A 17,356-nucleotide genomic window follows, 5' to 3' on the forward strand; every position below is an offset into this window, starting at 1 on the left:
GCCTTTGAATTTCCTTTGCTTGCTCTTCCAGAGTTGGTTTACCCTTCTGGAGATCATGGACAGTTCATCTTCTTCTTCTGATTCTGATTCTTCAGAATCTTCTTCTTTAGCCTGAAAAGCGTTAGTGCATTTTTTAACATTAGATTTTAATGCAATAGACTTACCTTTCTTTTGAGGCTCTTTTACGTCCAGCTCTATTTCATGGCTTCTCAAGGCGCTGATAATCTCTTCCAAAGAAACTTCATTCAGATTCTTTGCAATCTTGAATGCTGTTACCATTGGACCCCATCTTCTGGGTAAGCTTCTGATAATCTTCTTTACATGATCAGCCTTGGTGTAGCCTTTATCCAGAACTCTTAATCCAGCAGTTAGCGTTTGAAATCTTGAGAACATCTTCTCAATGTTTTCATCATCCTCCATCTTGAAGGCTTCATATCTCTGGATTAAAGCAAGAGCTTTAGTCTCCTTGACATGAGCATTTCCCTCATGGGTCATTTTCAATGACTCATATATATCATAGGCCGTTTCCCTGTTAGATATCTTCTCATACTCAGCATGAGAGATAGCATTCAGCAAAACAGTTCTACATTTATGATGATTCTTGAAAACTTCTTCTGATCATCATTCATTTCTTACCTTGTAAGCCTTACGCCACTAGCTTTCACTGGATGTTTGTAACCATCCATCAGAAGATCCCATAGTTCACCATCTAGACCAAGAAAGTAACTTTCCAGTTTATCTTTCCAGTATTCAAAGTTTTCACCATCAAATACTGGTGGTCTAGTATAACCATTGTTACCATTGTATTGCTCAGTAGAGCCAGATGTAGATGCAGGTGGATCTGTTGGAATTTCACCAGCACTCTTTTACTGAAGCGTTTTTCTCTTCCTGAATCTTTTCTAAACACGGTTAAGTGCTTGCACCTTAGAACAAGGCTCTGATACCAATTGAAGGATAGAAAAACACTTAGAAAAGGGGGGTTTGAATAAGTGTAGTCTAAAAACTTGAACGATAAAAACAAATTGCACAGTTATTTTTATCCTGGTTCGTTGTTAACTAAACTACTCCAGTCCACCCCCTTGGAGTGATTTACCTCACCTGAGGATTTAATCCACTAATCTCAACAGATTACAATGGTTTTCCACTTAGTCCGCGACTAAGTCTTCTAGAGTATCCTGATCACAACCTGATCACTCCAGGAACAATTGCTTAGACACAAGCTAAGACTTTCTAGAGTATCCTGACCACCACGTGATCACTCTAGTTACAACTGCTTAGACACAAGCTAAGACTTCCTAGAGTATCCTGATCACACTTGATCACTCTAATTACTTACAAATTAATGTAATCAAATTCTAAGAGTATTACAATGCTTCTGAAAAGCTATAATCACAACAGTGATATTTCTCTTAAAGTTTAAGCTTAATCTCACTAATATATTACAACAGCAATGTAGTGAGCTTTGATGAAGATGAAGTTTGAGAGCTTTGATTTGAACAGCGTTTCAGCAAGTTAATTATCAGCAGATTCGGTAACCTTGCTTCTCATCAGAACTTCATATTTATAGGCACTTGAGAAGATGACCGTTGGGAGCATTTAATGCTTTGCGTATTCTGTACAGCATTGCATTTAATGTTTCACTCTTTTGTCAACTACCTCGAGCCTTGTTTATGCTGTGTCTACTGACGTTGCCCTTAATAGCTTCTAACGTTCCTTTTGTCAGTCAGCGTAGCCTGCCATCTTGTACTTGCTTCTGATCTGATGTTTGTGTATACGATGTTTGAATATCATCAGAGTCAAACAGCTTGGTGCAAAGCATCTTCTTGTCTTCTGACCTTGAAGTGCTTCTGAGCGTGATACCATGAGAACTTCAGTGCTTCTGCTTTTGATCTCAAGTTCTTCTAATGCTTCCATAGACCCATGTTCTGATTCTGCTTGACCATCTTCTGATGTCTTGCCAGACCATGTTCTGATGTTGCATGATGAACCTTCTGAGTCAAAGCTTCTGAGCGCTGATTTGTGCATACTCTTTATATATTTCCTGAAAAGGGAAATTGCAGTGTATTAGAGTACCACATTATCTCACACAAAATTCATATCCTTGTTATCATCAAAACTAAGAATATTGATCAGAACAAATCTTGTTCTAACACTTCATACCAAACTTTTTCATTGTATTCATTACATACTTACTTTGAGAGATGAAAATAGAATCATCCATGTGTTTTACTTGAAGCCCAAGAAAATAGGTTAATTCACCAACAAGACTCGTCTCAAATTCAGATTGCATTTTATTGACAAAATATTGAACCATTCGGTTTGACATCCCTCTAAACACAATGTCATCCACATATATATGAGCAATCGTGAGTTTTCCATCATTCTCTTTAACAAATAGGGTCTTGTTTATTCCTTCTTGATTGTAGCCATTGTTGACAAGAAATTATGTCAGCCTTTAATACCAAGCCCTATGAGCTTGCTTTAGTCCATAAAAATCCTTCATCAGTTTGAACATATGATATGGAAAAGTACGATCAATGAACCTCTTTGGTTATTCAACATAAACCTCTTCATGTAAGTACCTATTCAGAAAGACATTTTTCACATCCATCTGAAACAACTTGAATTTCAGTAAACATATGACTCCCAATAGTAGTCTAATGGATTCAACACGAGCAACTGGGGAAAAAGTCTCATCAAAATCAACTCTTTCAATTTGAGTGTATCCTTTAGCTACAAGTCTAGCCTTATTTCAGGTGACAACTCCATTTTCATCATATTTATTTTTGTACACCCGTTTTGTAGCAATTACATTTGTTCCATTAGGCCTAGGAACTAAATCCCATACTTCATTAGTTTTAAACTGGACCATCGTTTCTTGCATGGCACTGATCTAAAATTCATCAATTAGAGCTTCCTTCATATTCTTGGATTCAATCTTAGAGACAAAGCAACAGTTAGAAACCACCTCTCTTGATCTAGTAGTAATCCCTTCATTAAAGTTTCCTAAGATAAGTTCTTTAGGATGATCTTTTTGAATTCTAATTGAAGGACCCTTATTGGCTTGATTATTGTCAAGTTCAATATCAACAGTCTCAACACTGGTATCAACATCTACCATATTTTCTACCTCATCATTCATGATGTTCCAACATCTTCTTCGACATCATGTCCACCCTATATGATTGAATCAAAAACCACAACATTCATATATTCCATCATGACTTTGGTTCAAGAATTAAAAACTCTATAGGATTTGATGGCTCTACTATTTGTAGAATAGCCCAGAAATATTCCTTCATCACTCTTGGGATCCATTTATCTTATTTGTTCATGATTATCCAAAATTTAGCATTTACTTCCAAAAATATGAAAGTATTTGACAATAGGATTCCTTCCTTTCCATTACTCATAGAGTGTAGCTGAAGTCCAACTCCTCAAGGTGACTTTATTACAAATATAACTTGCAGTATTCATTGCTTCATCCCAAAAATGTTATGGAAAATGCCTAACATGAAGCTTGACCCTAGCTGATTCTTGTAGAGTCCTATTCTTGCATTCAACCACTCCATTTTTCTGAGGGTGATGGGAGAAGAGAATTCATGGATAATACCTTTAGAGGAGCAAAATTCAGCAAATTTGCTGTTCTCGAATTCCTAGCCATGATCACCTCTGATCCTTACAATTCCACTTTCCTTCTCTCTTTGAAGCTTCTAACATAGATCTTTGAAGACTTCAAAGACATCTGATTTTTCTTTAATGAAGCTCACCAAAGTAAATCTTGAAAAATCATCAACAACAACATAAGCATACATTTTCCACCAAGGATCTCCACTTGCATATGCCCCATTAAATCCATGTGAAGAAGTTCCAAAACTTTTGAAGTAGTTGAAGGAGTGAAAAAACACTTAGAAAGGGGGGATTGAATAAGGGTTGTTTCTAAAAATGGTAGATAAAAAATAATCGCACAGTTATTTTTATCCTGGTTCTTTGTTAATCAAACTACCTCCAGTCCACCCCTTATAGAGTGATTTACCTCAACTGAGGATTTAATCCATTAGTCAACCTTGATTACAATGGTTTTCCACTTAGACAACTTCTAAGTCTTCTAGAGTATACAGATCACAACTTGATTACTCTAGGAATTCCTTTTACTAATTTCACCAAAGCTCAATCTAACCACATCAATACGTTCACAAGCATTCACAAAACTCAAGTACATGATCCAAACATCTAAACATGGGTTATTTCATGGAGAACGAAACACATTCAAGAATCAAATATTTGTGCAAATGTGTCACACACACCAGTACAAGTGTCCAATGCCCAAATCTCGATGTAGGGAATCAGCTATCACTACATGAACCTACCACATGCTTCTAGTATGCTAAGAAGTTTCAGATCTTACCTAAAGTGTATCTTGATTCGGAAATAACAAGAAAACTCTACACTCTTAGATCTTGATGCTTGATGATGGAAGCTTCGAAGAATCACTGCATTGGCTGAGAAATAAACTCAGTGTTGGACTTAGTCTGAATCCTTGAATCCAAAGTCAGCTTAAGCAACAGAGAGCGAAAAATGACGCGAAGATGAAGATAATGATGATGTGCGGATTTGGTTGATGATGATCGTTTAAAGGTTACTATCGAGTTGATAAGAGATAAAGGATGAGGGTGAAGGTGATACCATGATGAAGGTGGTGATGAATGGAGGTTGATAACGGTGGTTAAAGTTTATTACAAGTTTGTTAGAAGATGATAGATGAAGATGAGAGAAGAGAGAGTAATAAGAGGAGGGTTTTGATTCTAAAAATAGGAAAAGGAAAAAAAATGAATCCACTCGTGAAAGTGTGAAGAATTTTATTTATAAAGTGATGCTGCATATAGCTTATGGTGGGGAGTTTGTAGCTTATGGTATGGTTGTGAGCAATTGATAGTTTTTTTAAACTTAGTGAACAAGTATGGTAATTGTTAGAGCTGTCAAAATGGGTCGAAGCCCATGGGCCGTCCCATTAGACCCGAAAAAAGTTAGGGTTTGGGCCTTATTTTTTGAGCCCATTTACATCCGAGCCTTTTTAAGCCCAGCCCGAAAAAAGTCCTAAAAAATATGGGCCGGCCCATGGGTAGCCCGCCAGCCGGAAAAAATTAAATTTTTTAATATAATTAGAAATTATCCTTTCCTAATTCTCAAAGGTATGCTATAAATAATTTTTGTATTATGTATTTTAATTTTTTTTGGTATTATAAAGGTATTAATATCAAACAAAAGTTGATGGTTAACTTAATTTCAAACTAAAAGGTTTCATCCTAATATAATTATGTAGATAGTTAGAAAAGACACCTTGATGTATTCTAATTTAAAATAAGGTTGAAATGAGATTTAAAAAGTTCTAATGTAATTTTTATGGGAGGATAGAGTTAGTACAAATCATATATATATATATATATATATATATATATATATATATATATATATATATATATATATATATATATATATATATATATATATATGTATATAACAATTTGCTTAAAATAATATCCCATCAATCTAATTATAATTGTTATAAAATTTTATAATAGTTTGTTGTTATAATTGTTATAAAATTATAATTGTCATGAATATTTATATCTTAAAATTTGTTGGAACAAGTTATTTAATTTTGTGTGCTACATTGGATAATTTGTAATATATTTTGAATAGTTGGAATTAAGTTAATGTGTTGTTTTACATTTTAATTGTAACTTATATGGATTATTTGATTATTTAGAATTTGTAATTTTAAATATGAAATTTAATATATATATATATATATATATATATATATATATATATATATATATATATATATATATATATATATATATATATATATATATATATATATATATATATATATATTGTGGCCTCTTCAAACTTGTTCTTCATGTTCATCTTCATTTTCCAAGTGTTCATGGAGTCTTCTTCACAAAATCATATCTCTTAGCTTAAGCCATGGATTTTCATGCTATTGATCTCTTTGGAAAACCCTTGCTACATACTTCAATCCACTTGTTAAAAGTTTTCTCAAACTCCTTTGGGATCATGGAGAAAAATAGTCATAAAGTTAGGAAAAATCTAAGTGAAAACACTTAAAAAATTTCTAAGTATTTTGGAACATAATCTTCAAAATTCCAAATCTCTCAAAATAATCATTTTTTGAAGAAATGTTCAGTGTGATGAGTTGTTTGTTTGATCAAGATCTACAACTTTCATGTTTGGAGATTTTTTAGTTTGTAGTCAAAATTTGGAGTTCCCAAAATTAGGTCAAAATTCCCTTAAAACCCTAATTTTGACTTTTGTTGACTTTTTTATTCTTGATGAATTTTCTTGATTTTCTTTGGCCAAATGTTTTCAATAATCATATGATCATGATTTGAATCCTCAAACGTTCAGAGTTAACCATTTTTCTCAAAAGCCAATGGTTGACCCACACAATTGACCTTTTCAAGATGAATTGCAGTTTTGTGATTCCAAATTAATCAAGGTCTCCTCTTCAAATGAATGATATGAATGGACTATAATGTTGATTTAGATGCCCTTGAATCATGGTTTGAGTCTTGGAGCCATGTCCTGATTAAAAGTCAACCCTCTAGTGGAATTAGGTCAAAATCCTAATTAGGTGTCTCAAGTGATCTTGAGAGTTGTTGATCTTGAATTGGGTTATCTTTGGTCTTAGATATTGATGAAAACCCTAATTTACTCAGTCTCCTCTTTGATCAATCTCTTGTCTTAGGACACAAGCAACAAACAAATTTTTTTGTATTTTTTGGGTTAATAAATGATATTTGCATAATGATAATGATAATGATCCTACTATGTGGAATATAGTGGGATCTCGGTGGTCAAAAATTGGGGTACAACAGTTGGGTACTTATATGATGTGTGGATGCAAATCTGCTTTCTGAACTCATTGCTTCAGAAAGTGTGTGAGAGTTTATTTCTCTTCAAGGTGTTTAGGTGTATGCGATAACCTAAATAAGTCGAAGAAGGTATGTTTTAAGAGCTTCTTCAAGGACTTCTCTGCATAATGAATTCTTTGGATGATGAATCAAAAACCAAATGATTAGGTTTAGTGATAAGAAGTTGATGTCTTAAATGATGTTGGAACATCATTTGTGTTGATTTTCCTGGAAAGATGCTTGGGGTTAAATATATTGTCAGAAGAGGCATTTTCTGACCATATGGATTAAAATATGCAGATTATGATCTTGACTACCATAGTGTGCTTGGAAAATTTATGACTACCATATTGAAGACTTCACTCGTATCAGCAACTGCTAGTGTGATCTAATATATTTTTTGAGGTGTTTTCTTCTGCGGCAAGTAACCCTAAGACTTATTGGGTTAGTCTGGATTTCAGTAAAGCTTTTAAGAAAATTGAGATTTTTGGAGTAGAATGCATGATATCCTGGCCCTATAAGAATCATGACATGGTGTGAGGATCTGTAAAGACATTGTTCAATTGTGTCTTTGTTAGAGTGAAGAAGTCAGAAGATTTTGTTGTGCCCTCAAGGAGTGAGAGTATCTGACTCAGGATTGACTCTACGGTGTGTAAAGGTGTTCAGCAAGTGTGAGAAGATGCAAATCTTCACTATGAGAGTATTAATTCTTTCATGTGCTTTCATATGGTGTTCATGTGGTTATGATCAGCAGAAGCAGTAGTTATCCATGAAAGGGGGAGTAAATTAATTTTCTATGGATGGTTGTTGCAAGGGTGTTGATTCTTTTGAAACTTGTGTGATGTTCAAGCCTGAGGATTTTTTATACCTCTTATGAGATATTGATGTTATACAAATTTTCGTGACATAAGGCTACCGGATGTACTTATTGGTGCTCTGGACAAGACATGGTTGGTTCTAGCAATATGAAGGCCTTCTTTGTCAATTTATGAATAAAAAGAGAGAGAAATGGTTGCACTAGTTTTCTCTTATTCTCCATGGTTCTCTTATGCTACCACTTTAGAGGAAGATTTATCTCTCTATGACAAGAAAAGGTTCTTGGGCTTAGAGGGAGTGAAATCTATCTTCTTCCTCATATACACCAAATAAATTCGGGACTTTCTACTCCTTATCTCGAGGTTGCTGATTTGTGATGTTGAGTTTTTGTGATGCAATGAAGCTGATATGAAAAAGATGTCAAATATGATGTTATAAAATCATTATGATTGTGAAAAGATGTTCCTCCATGATGTTGTTGCTATGTTTAGTATCTTATGAAGATTGCAGATGTTTGTAATATTTTTATTGCTGTAATTCTGGGGTGTCTTGTTTATTTGTTTTAGCCTAAATTTTCCAAAGCAGGAGATTGTTAGTTTTCTATTTTGTTGATTGGCATTAATTTTAGTAAAAAAATATAGCAGTAATATGTTAAATAGGATGTGATAATTTTCTAAGAAGAACAGGTTGAGCAAGAAGTCTTATTTTATGAAGAAACATGCTGAGATGAAATGTTTCATCATCTGAAGCAACATATCGGACCAGATGTCCTATGTAGAGTCATTCGACATCGTGACACTTTGGACTAAGTTGTTGGATCAGTTCAACATTTAACAAATGCAGAATATTCTGGGAATATAATACAGTCCTATGTGGCGCTGATTTTTAGGTCTGGAAGATTCAAGTCAGAGTCAAGAAGAATATTCACTTTCTAATTTAGGAAGATTTAATTGAAGACCTATTTTTTGCAGAATCTTCTGCTGATTTGTAGTAGCTAATATGTTGTGACTTTGAAGCCCAAATCAAGTTGGGAAAATGTTATAAATAGAAGAATTTTAACCTAAAAAAGGCATGGGTTCCAAATGTAGAAATACTAGGGATTTGTCGTCCTACCAGTCTCTATGAGGGTTGGTTGTTTGCGATTCACTTGACGTGTAAGTTGGACTGTGTTCCTTGAGTTGTATGGTGCTGTTATCTCTCTCTTAAATTGTGAAGCACAGAGTTGATTATTGTCATGCATTCATAAGCTGCTAAGTATTTAATGTATGTGTGTCACTTAGGTATCATTGATATACTTATCTAACTGTGTGTTGCTTGTGATTCAAGCTATTGTTTTTTATAAAAGCTTTTAAGCAAGATCAAGTATTTGTTGATTAAGGGAGTCTTAATCATGTATTGTTTGTAATTGACAATTGTGGTGAAGGTCTGCCAATATCAGAAACATGTGTTGTTATTGTGAGACATCACTGCGGTGATTGGAAGTGAGAGGGGTTTCTCTTATCTAGGAAGTTCTTAGGTAGAAGTTGCATTGGGTAGGGATTAAGTGAGAAGATGTAAACCGGAGGTTGTTTAGCTTTGACTTGATACTACTAATAGTGGGTTTTCTTCTTGGCGTGGTAGTCCCCATAGTAGGTGTTGGTGTACACTAAACTAGGTTAACAATCTTGTGTGTTGTTTACTTTTCAGTATTGTATATGAACGTATATACCTTGCCGGTATGTTAGATCAGAAGAAATATCCCAACAAGTCATAGGTCATCTGGAACCTGACATACCATAATTTCAGTTTTAATCCTTACATTTTTAGCCCTAAGTTGAAGAGACTATTTTGGATACCCATACAGTCTATAGAACATTGATTTTATGTTACCATACTTTCCATATTAAAGACACTTCCAAGGCTAGAGCTTGGCTCTGGTCTGAGTTTCCTGAAATTTGGCAGGATGTTGTAACATTTGGTTAGACATTATGCTCTTATCCTTCACTTCACCAGGTACAAATCTCATCACAGGAGTTTTCTTTTTATTTTTTAAAGGTTGATAATTTAACCCATATACCAATAGTTCTTCTACCTCCTTATACATCTTGAAGAATTTCATCTAACACCTAAGACTCATTGTTCAACATCCTTATGTACTTGGTCATATTTTCAATCTTTGATGTTAACAAGGTCATTCTTTCTGGAGAACAGAGATATCCACTAAGCACTCTTCCTTTTTAGCATGCAGTTGAGCTATGATTTCCTTCTGTTTTTCTTCTAGCTGATAATACTCTTCACTTCTGTTGCAAAATTCTTTGTAAGAGGCAGCCGGTTCATCATAAGACATTTCTTCAACACAGAAATCTTCATTAGAATCCCATCTTCCAGTTAAGGCAGTTACAAGTTTAGCAGATTCATTTTCAGCTTCACTTTCATGGGTATCATCATCTGACCAAGAAACAAACAACCCCTTATGTTGTCTCTTGAGATATGTAGGACACTATAATATATTGCTCCTAAAGCCTTCACATTCATGACACTGAATTCCTTTTCTTGGATTAGACTTCTCTTTGGTTCTGGTTTTTCTCTGAAAGTCATAGTTCTTACTAATGTCAGGTGAGATGGTCTTGACATTAGGTATTGACTTTCTGTCAATTATCTTCAATACTTTGTTGAATTGCCTCCCAAGTAATTCAATGGCATTTGACATTCATTCATCAATGTCCAGGTCACATTGAACCTCTTAATTTTCAGTGTTAGGTACAAATGCTATTCTCTTATTCTTTTCAAGTTTGCCACTAATAGTCAATTCAAATGTTTTAAGTGACCCAACAAGTTCATCCACTCTCATGTTGCTGATGTCTTAAGCTTCCTCAATGGATGTTACATTCATGTCAAATCTCTTAGCTTGAGATTTGAGAGTTTTTCTGATCAGTTTTTCTTCTGACATCTTCTCTCCCAAGGCACTAGATGAATTTTTTAATTCAAGAATATTCATGTGAAAGTCATGAATGAATCTTTAGATTCTCAAAATTAGTAGTGATAAGTTGAAGTCTAAACATCTTCAATTTTGATGTGCATTCATGAATGGTTTTGAGAAATTCCCAAGCATCTTTGACCATAATACAAGTGTTTATTAATTTGAATATGTTATTGTAAACTCCATTGAATTAGGCTTTCAAAGATTTGTAATTTCCAAGAGAAAGTTCATCTTATTTCTTGGACCAATCCTCTTGTGGCTTTGCAGATGTGATCCCATCTGTGTCCTTCACCACACCGTGTTCCCAACCTTCGATAACAACTTTTCATGTTTTGTTGTCCATAGATTTTAGAAAAGCCACCATACATGCCTTACAGTAGTCATAGTTGGTCTCTTCCAAAATAGGTGGTCTGTTAGTATTTCCTCCTACCTTTTCCATAGTATCATAAAATATCTTCTCTAGAGACCACTCAAAACAGAACAGGGAGCATGCTCAAATGCCAATTGAAATTCTGGTACACAGATACCAGATGCTGAAACAAATGTCACAACACTAAAATCAGATCAGCGACAATAACAATAATAATTATGAAGATAGAATAAGTTGTTGAAAGTAAATAACACAGGCATAAATGTTAACCCAGTTTGGTGCAACATCACCAACTCTGGGGGCATCCAAGTCAGGGAGAAAATCCACTAAAATAGTATTAGTTTGAAGCCTAAGTAAACAACCTCTTGTTTAGTTTCTTCTCACCTAATTAGTATATGTGTTATTTCTATCTAAGATACTCCTTGATATGAGACCCTCTCAATTCATTTTAATCACACAACAATGATAATAACAATGACAATCAAAGATAGAAGATACACTTCCAAGATACACAATCCACTCTTGCTTAAAAGCTTTGGAGTGATTGACAAATTACAACTTAAACTTAGTCCAACTATAATATCAAGATGATAATAGAGTGACTCATAATGAACAATTAACAAATTGAAATTCTAATTCCTCAATCGCATGGTTTACTTACCATATTAGGTTTAGTTTGTTCTTTTAAATAGACTTCCATAAGCATGGGCTTCGGTTTCTTCATTCAAATATCCAAAATAGCTGCTGCAAATCTTCTACATAATCTTCTCCTTAAAATAAGGGACAAACATCACATGTTTCTTAAAATGTCTCAACATTCTATTTTATTAAACAAGTGAACAACAGGAAAGAAAACAGTTGTTCCAAACTAATTCCTTTTTGCATTGCAAAAATATGAGAGATAAAATAGCAAAGAATCTCTCATTAAATAAATCAAATCTTCCAAGAAGTAAAACCTAAACATGCACTGATGTCTGGTACAACATGTCACGACATCGTGCTTAACATCTATCTGCAGTGATGTCTAAGCACAATGTCAAGACATCTTGCACAACATCTTGTTGTGATACATGTTTTACCAAAATTATTGTCAACCATAAAATCCATAACTAACATACTCAAATAATGCTACAAAATATGAAGATAATTAGTTTATATTAAACAATAGAGACAAATAATATAAGAAAAACAGTGATATCTAGATATTAAAAATATTAAGTTTCTAATAATTTTTAATTTGACTACTCTACTAAGTAGAGGTGGCAAAATGGGTCATGATTCCCCAGTTCGACCCGCACAACCGCCAAAACCGCCATATCTCGCCCCGCCAAATCCCGCCTCCTGTCAAAGTCCGCCGCTCCGCCAAAACCCTTTTTTTAGTTAATTATAGTAATTCCAATTCATGATGGTTATATTTTATACATTTAGTTGTGAATATATGCAATATTTTTTAAGTAAAATTTGTTAAAAAAGATGATTTTTAAAAAATTGTTCTAAAATCTAATTGAAATGTAAAAAAAAATTATTAATCTATAAAAAAAAATAAGGGGCAAGCCCGTTGCCTGCCAACCCGCTACCTTAGCGGGCCGGATCAGGTTCTTATCCCCATTTTAATTTGTCGGACTTGCCCGTCCCACTCTTTTTTTGGCGAACAAGGGGCGAACAAAATGCTTTGCCACCCTTACTACTAAGTGTATTAGAGGGGCAAACACAACACATTAATATACCTTAAGAAGTAATATCTAATTACTTGAAAAAATGGAATTCTTATAATTAATCAATATTTAATTTGACCGCTCTATTAAGTGTGTTAGTGGGGCAAACACAATACATTAATATACGTAAGGGACATTTAATATTATTATTACTCTAGAATGTATTTTTTACAATTTCATAAGAGCTAAAGATTATCTTATCGGTGTAAGTAGAAGACAAACAATATAACTTATAAAGTGATAAAACTATCTGTTACATGGAAATGAGACAATTATGACTAAAATTGTGAAGATTATTTATGTTATGATTATCATTCTTTTCCTATTTCTTTCGGCAAAAAATGTTGAATGTAAGTCAATTTGATCCCTTTATAAAAAATTTAATTTAATTTACACAAATATTTCACAAACTAATTTACATTATTTTATCATCTTTTCTCTTTACAGCGTGGTATGGTAAACGATGTGTTAGAGAATTGGATTGTCGCTTTGTGTTGTGTCCTAAACCTAAAATAGCAAAGTGTGTAGCCAGTCAGTGTAATTGTGTTGTGCCGGAGGATTTTGTACCTGAATAATTATGTATTAATTAGTGCAATATTTAAGAGAGTTTCTCTACTACTGTTTTTCATGAAATGTCATTTAGTTATAATGTTGGCGCTTAATAATTTTTATTTTCTTATTTAATTTCTGGAAATCTAATTTTATGTTGTTGTTACTTACAATAATCAAGTAATTGGCTTCAAGTGGTTAATGAATTTTTCCGAGAACATATCGTTCGAAAAACTTGAGTTTGATTACTGAAGGAAACAATCCTTGGCCATATTTTACGATGATGATTAACAAAAAAAAATTGTGATGATGATTATGATTCATAATTATCATCGTAATTTTTTTGGTCTTATTTCATTTCATTATTTATGAAATGAAATAAGATATTAATGAATATTATTTAGATTGTCTTCTTCTCTTTTAATCGTAGATATATAGCAATGGGATTCACTTAAAGTAATTTTAATTTTTAATACACTCATTACTATCTATCATAATGTCTTTAAAATTTAAGTTAAAGATTTTTTCTTCTAAAAATATCGGTCACTAAAACTTAAATATCAATCACTATTAATTTTGGTCCCCAAAAAAGGTAAGGTTTTTTCGTTGTAAAAGCGCTAGATGCTATCTTTTGGCCACTAATTTAACAACTACATGTAGTGACTATGAGTCTGTTTGGTAAAAATAGTGGTTGACTGATAAGCTAGCTGATAGTTTATAGCTTAAGACTGATGGCTGGCGACTAATGACTTATAGCTTATAGCGGATAGGTGGGACTGATAGTTTATAAGCTCATTTAAGTTAAATTAGTTGTTCAATTAACTTTTTAAATGTAAAATGACATAAAAGATATTTAATATATAATTATTTTATATTAAATTAAAATAAATTATAACGGTTAAAAATGAATTTTAATTAAAATAATAAGGATAAAAAAGGAAGAAAAATAATAAGCTATAAGACATTAGCTAAAACGCTATTTGAAATAGCATCTGAAAAATAAGCTATAAGCTAGTAAAATAAGCTATAAACTTGTGATGAAAAGACTGTTATCAAACGGGTCTAAATTATCATATGAGCTTATAAGACATAAGACATAAGCTATAAGCTCGAAAACATGTCTTACCAAACAGAGCCTACAATGTAACCGTTAGCGTGTGTTTGGTTGTGAAGAAAAGCTCTGAAGAAAGAAATATTTGAGAGAGTGAGAAAAGAAAGAAAGATGTAAGAAGATAAATAGATTTGAAGTATTGTTTGTTATAAGAGAAAGATAAATAAATAGGAGAGAGAAGTGTTGATTAAGTATGAAAGTACCAAAATATCCTTAATTTAAAAAATTATATTAAAAGTTAAATTTAATATATTAATTAATATTAATTCAAATAATTAATTAAATAAATATTTAAATTAATTATTTATTTAATTATTTATTTTGATCTAATTAATTATTAAATAGACGCCAAAAATTTTAAGTTAGTAACGACTCAATTTTTAATTTCTTTATAGAAAAACATAATTGTGCAAATATAAGGTTTATGAGAGAAATTAATAAAGGGTTTTATCAGAAAATTGTTCTACTTTTCTCCTTTCTTCGCTGTTATGAAGAGAAATAAAAAGTAATCGGGTCCCCTATAATTTATGAAGGAGTGAAAAACACTTAGAAAGGGGGAATTGAATAAGTGTAACTTCTAAAAATTGAAGATAAAAAATAAAGAACACAATTATTTTTATCCTGGTTCGTTGTTAACTAAACTACTCCAGTCCACCCCTGACAAGGTGATTTACCTCAACTGAGGATTTAATCCACTAATCCAACTGATTACAATGGTTTTCCACTTAGATACCCTCTAAGTCTTCTAGAGTCTACAGATCACAACTTGATCACTCTAGGAAATCCTTTTACAATCAATGTAAAATAAATGTTTACAAGAGTATAACTTGCTTCTAATAAAGCTGTAATCACAAAGTGATATTTTTCTTAAGTTCTAGTTCTTAACACTCACTGAGATATTACAAAGTTGTGAGGTTGAAGATGAAGTTCTTTTTTTGCTTTTCAGTTTGACAGCGTTTCTGTTCTTTTGCGCAAGAGTGTTGTGTGCTGCTTCTGAATGGAACTTCTATATATAGGCGCTTGAGAGGAAATGACCGTTGGGAGCATTTAATGCTTTGCGTGAATAGTACAACGCTGCATTTAATGTTTCACACTTTTGTCAACTACCTCAAGCCATGCTTTTGCTGCTTTTACTGACTTTGCCTTTTGTAGCTTCTAACGTTCTTTTTGTCAGTCAGAGATTTGATGTTATAGCCTTTTTATCTTGCACTTTCTTCTGGACTCAGAATGTGTTGAATAGACGTTTGAATTTCAGAGTCTCCAGCTTTGGTGCAAATGCAACTTCTGTCTTCAGACTTGAAGTGCTTTGAGCGTGATACCATCAGAGCTTCAGAGCTTTCACTTCTAACTGCCATCTTCTGATGCTTTCCAGATCATGTTCTGATTCTACAGGACCATCTTCTGATGTCTTGCCAGACCATGTTCTGATGAAGCCATCCAGAACTTCTAGGTCAGTGCTTCTGAATGCTGATTTGTGCATACTCTTTTATACTTTTCCTGAAATGGAAAACTGTTAGGGACCAAATAGTACTAATTTTCATATATTGTTTTTGGTCCTTTTAACCACTTTTTATTCAATAATCACACTTTTATTCATACAATTTAGTAATTTTGCAATTTTGTTAGTTTTAGATTTAATTGAATAATTATTTCACATGTTTGTTAGTTTTGTAGTGTTTTTGGAAAAGGTTTGAAGATCATAGGAAATGAAGAAGAATTACATGAAGACTTGGAAGAGCAAAAGAAGTGTTGATAAATCCAGTTTGCCCCGCAAACATCCTTGCATATGATGTGGCAAAAGAAACTCAGTGATTTCCCCGCAAACCACCTTCGCGCCGCAATCATGGTGAACCAAACATTGAGGCTAGGGTTTTGGGAGAGAAAATTTGCAACTTTGTGAGAGATTGATGCTCATAGTTTCTTCTCCATATCTTTTGCTGTCAACCATGGAGATGAGTAGCTAAATCCCACTTTGACAAGATTGGAGGTAGTAGCTATACTTGTTAACTATGTATTTTCTCTAGCACATTTGTATGATCTTCATTGGTATTGAAATGGATGAATGTTTTTGTTTTATCTTCTATATTTAGATTTGATTTATGATTGAGAAATATATTTCAAGTCTTGGTCTACAACATTTTATCAAGTAGCGAATAAATGCTAGAGATAGATTTATTTGCACTTTTCTATTTGTATCAAACAATCAAGATTAGTATATTGATAGTTAGAGTGAGAGATCATCTAAAGATTAATATATTAACTTTCACAACTTTGTTTAGACATAAACATTGTTGGGAGGATACTAGAGCATTTCACCACTATTGAAGTTATGCATTTGGTGTTAAAGTCACATTGAAGATAGGGGTAGTGAAACCAAACCAATCTTGTCACTCTTTTATCTTTGAACAAGTCTTATTTTATTGCTTACTTTATCTTTTTAATAGAAAAATAGAAACTCAACTCAAACCAACTTTGTTACAAATTGAACTTAAAGCGATAGTAACTATAGAACGGCGGTGATATCACCCAATCTCTGTGGATACGATACAAAAATATTTTCCTTGAATATACTACTCAACAAATTGGCGCCGTTGTCGGGGATTGGCGTTTGATATTGCAAGCATTGCAATAGTTCATTGTTTTAAGTTTTGCTACCTTATTATTACTCTTGCGTTTCACTTGGTTTGTTAGTTTTGTAGATTCTTATGCATGCGGGAAAAAGCTACCGAAGAGAAATTTCAATTCGATCTGGAAATTGAAAGAACGCTCCGAAAGCTCAATAGCAAGACACGAAGAAGAAGGAAATTAGCCTAGGAGAGGCGACAAAGAGAGGAGGCATCTACTTCTTCTAACAATCAAATCGAAGAAGTAGTTGTAGACACTTTTGAAGGAGAC

General features: G+C 33.2%; 1 long non-coding RNA gene across 1 annotated transcript; it reads left to right on the plus strand.

The window, feature by feature from the left end:
* Window positions 1-12,942: 12,942 nt before the first annotated feature.
* On the plus strand, window positions 12,943-13,495 carry LOC131625057 (uncharacterized). Its single transcript, XR_009290718.1, has 2 exons — window positions 12,943-13,151; window positions 13,249-13,495. It is a non-coding gene; the product is annotated as an uncharacterized LOC131625057 (long non-coding RNA).
* The last annotated feature ends 3,861 nt before the right edge of the window (window positions 13,496-17,356 follow it).

The sequence above is a fragment of the Vicia villosa genome, unplaced genomic scaffold (assembly GCF_029867415.1).
Source record: "Vicia villosa cultivar HV-30 ecotype Madison, WI unplaced genomic scaffold, Vvil1.0 ctg.000182F_1_1, whole genome shotgun sequence".
Taxonomy (NCBI): Eukaryota; Viridiplantae; Streptophyta; class Magnoliopsida; order Fabales; family Fabaceae; genus Vicia; species Vicia villosa.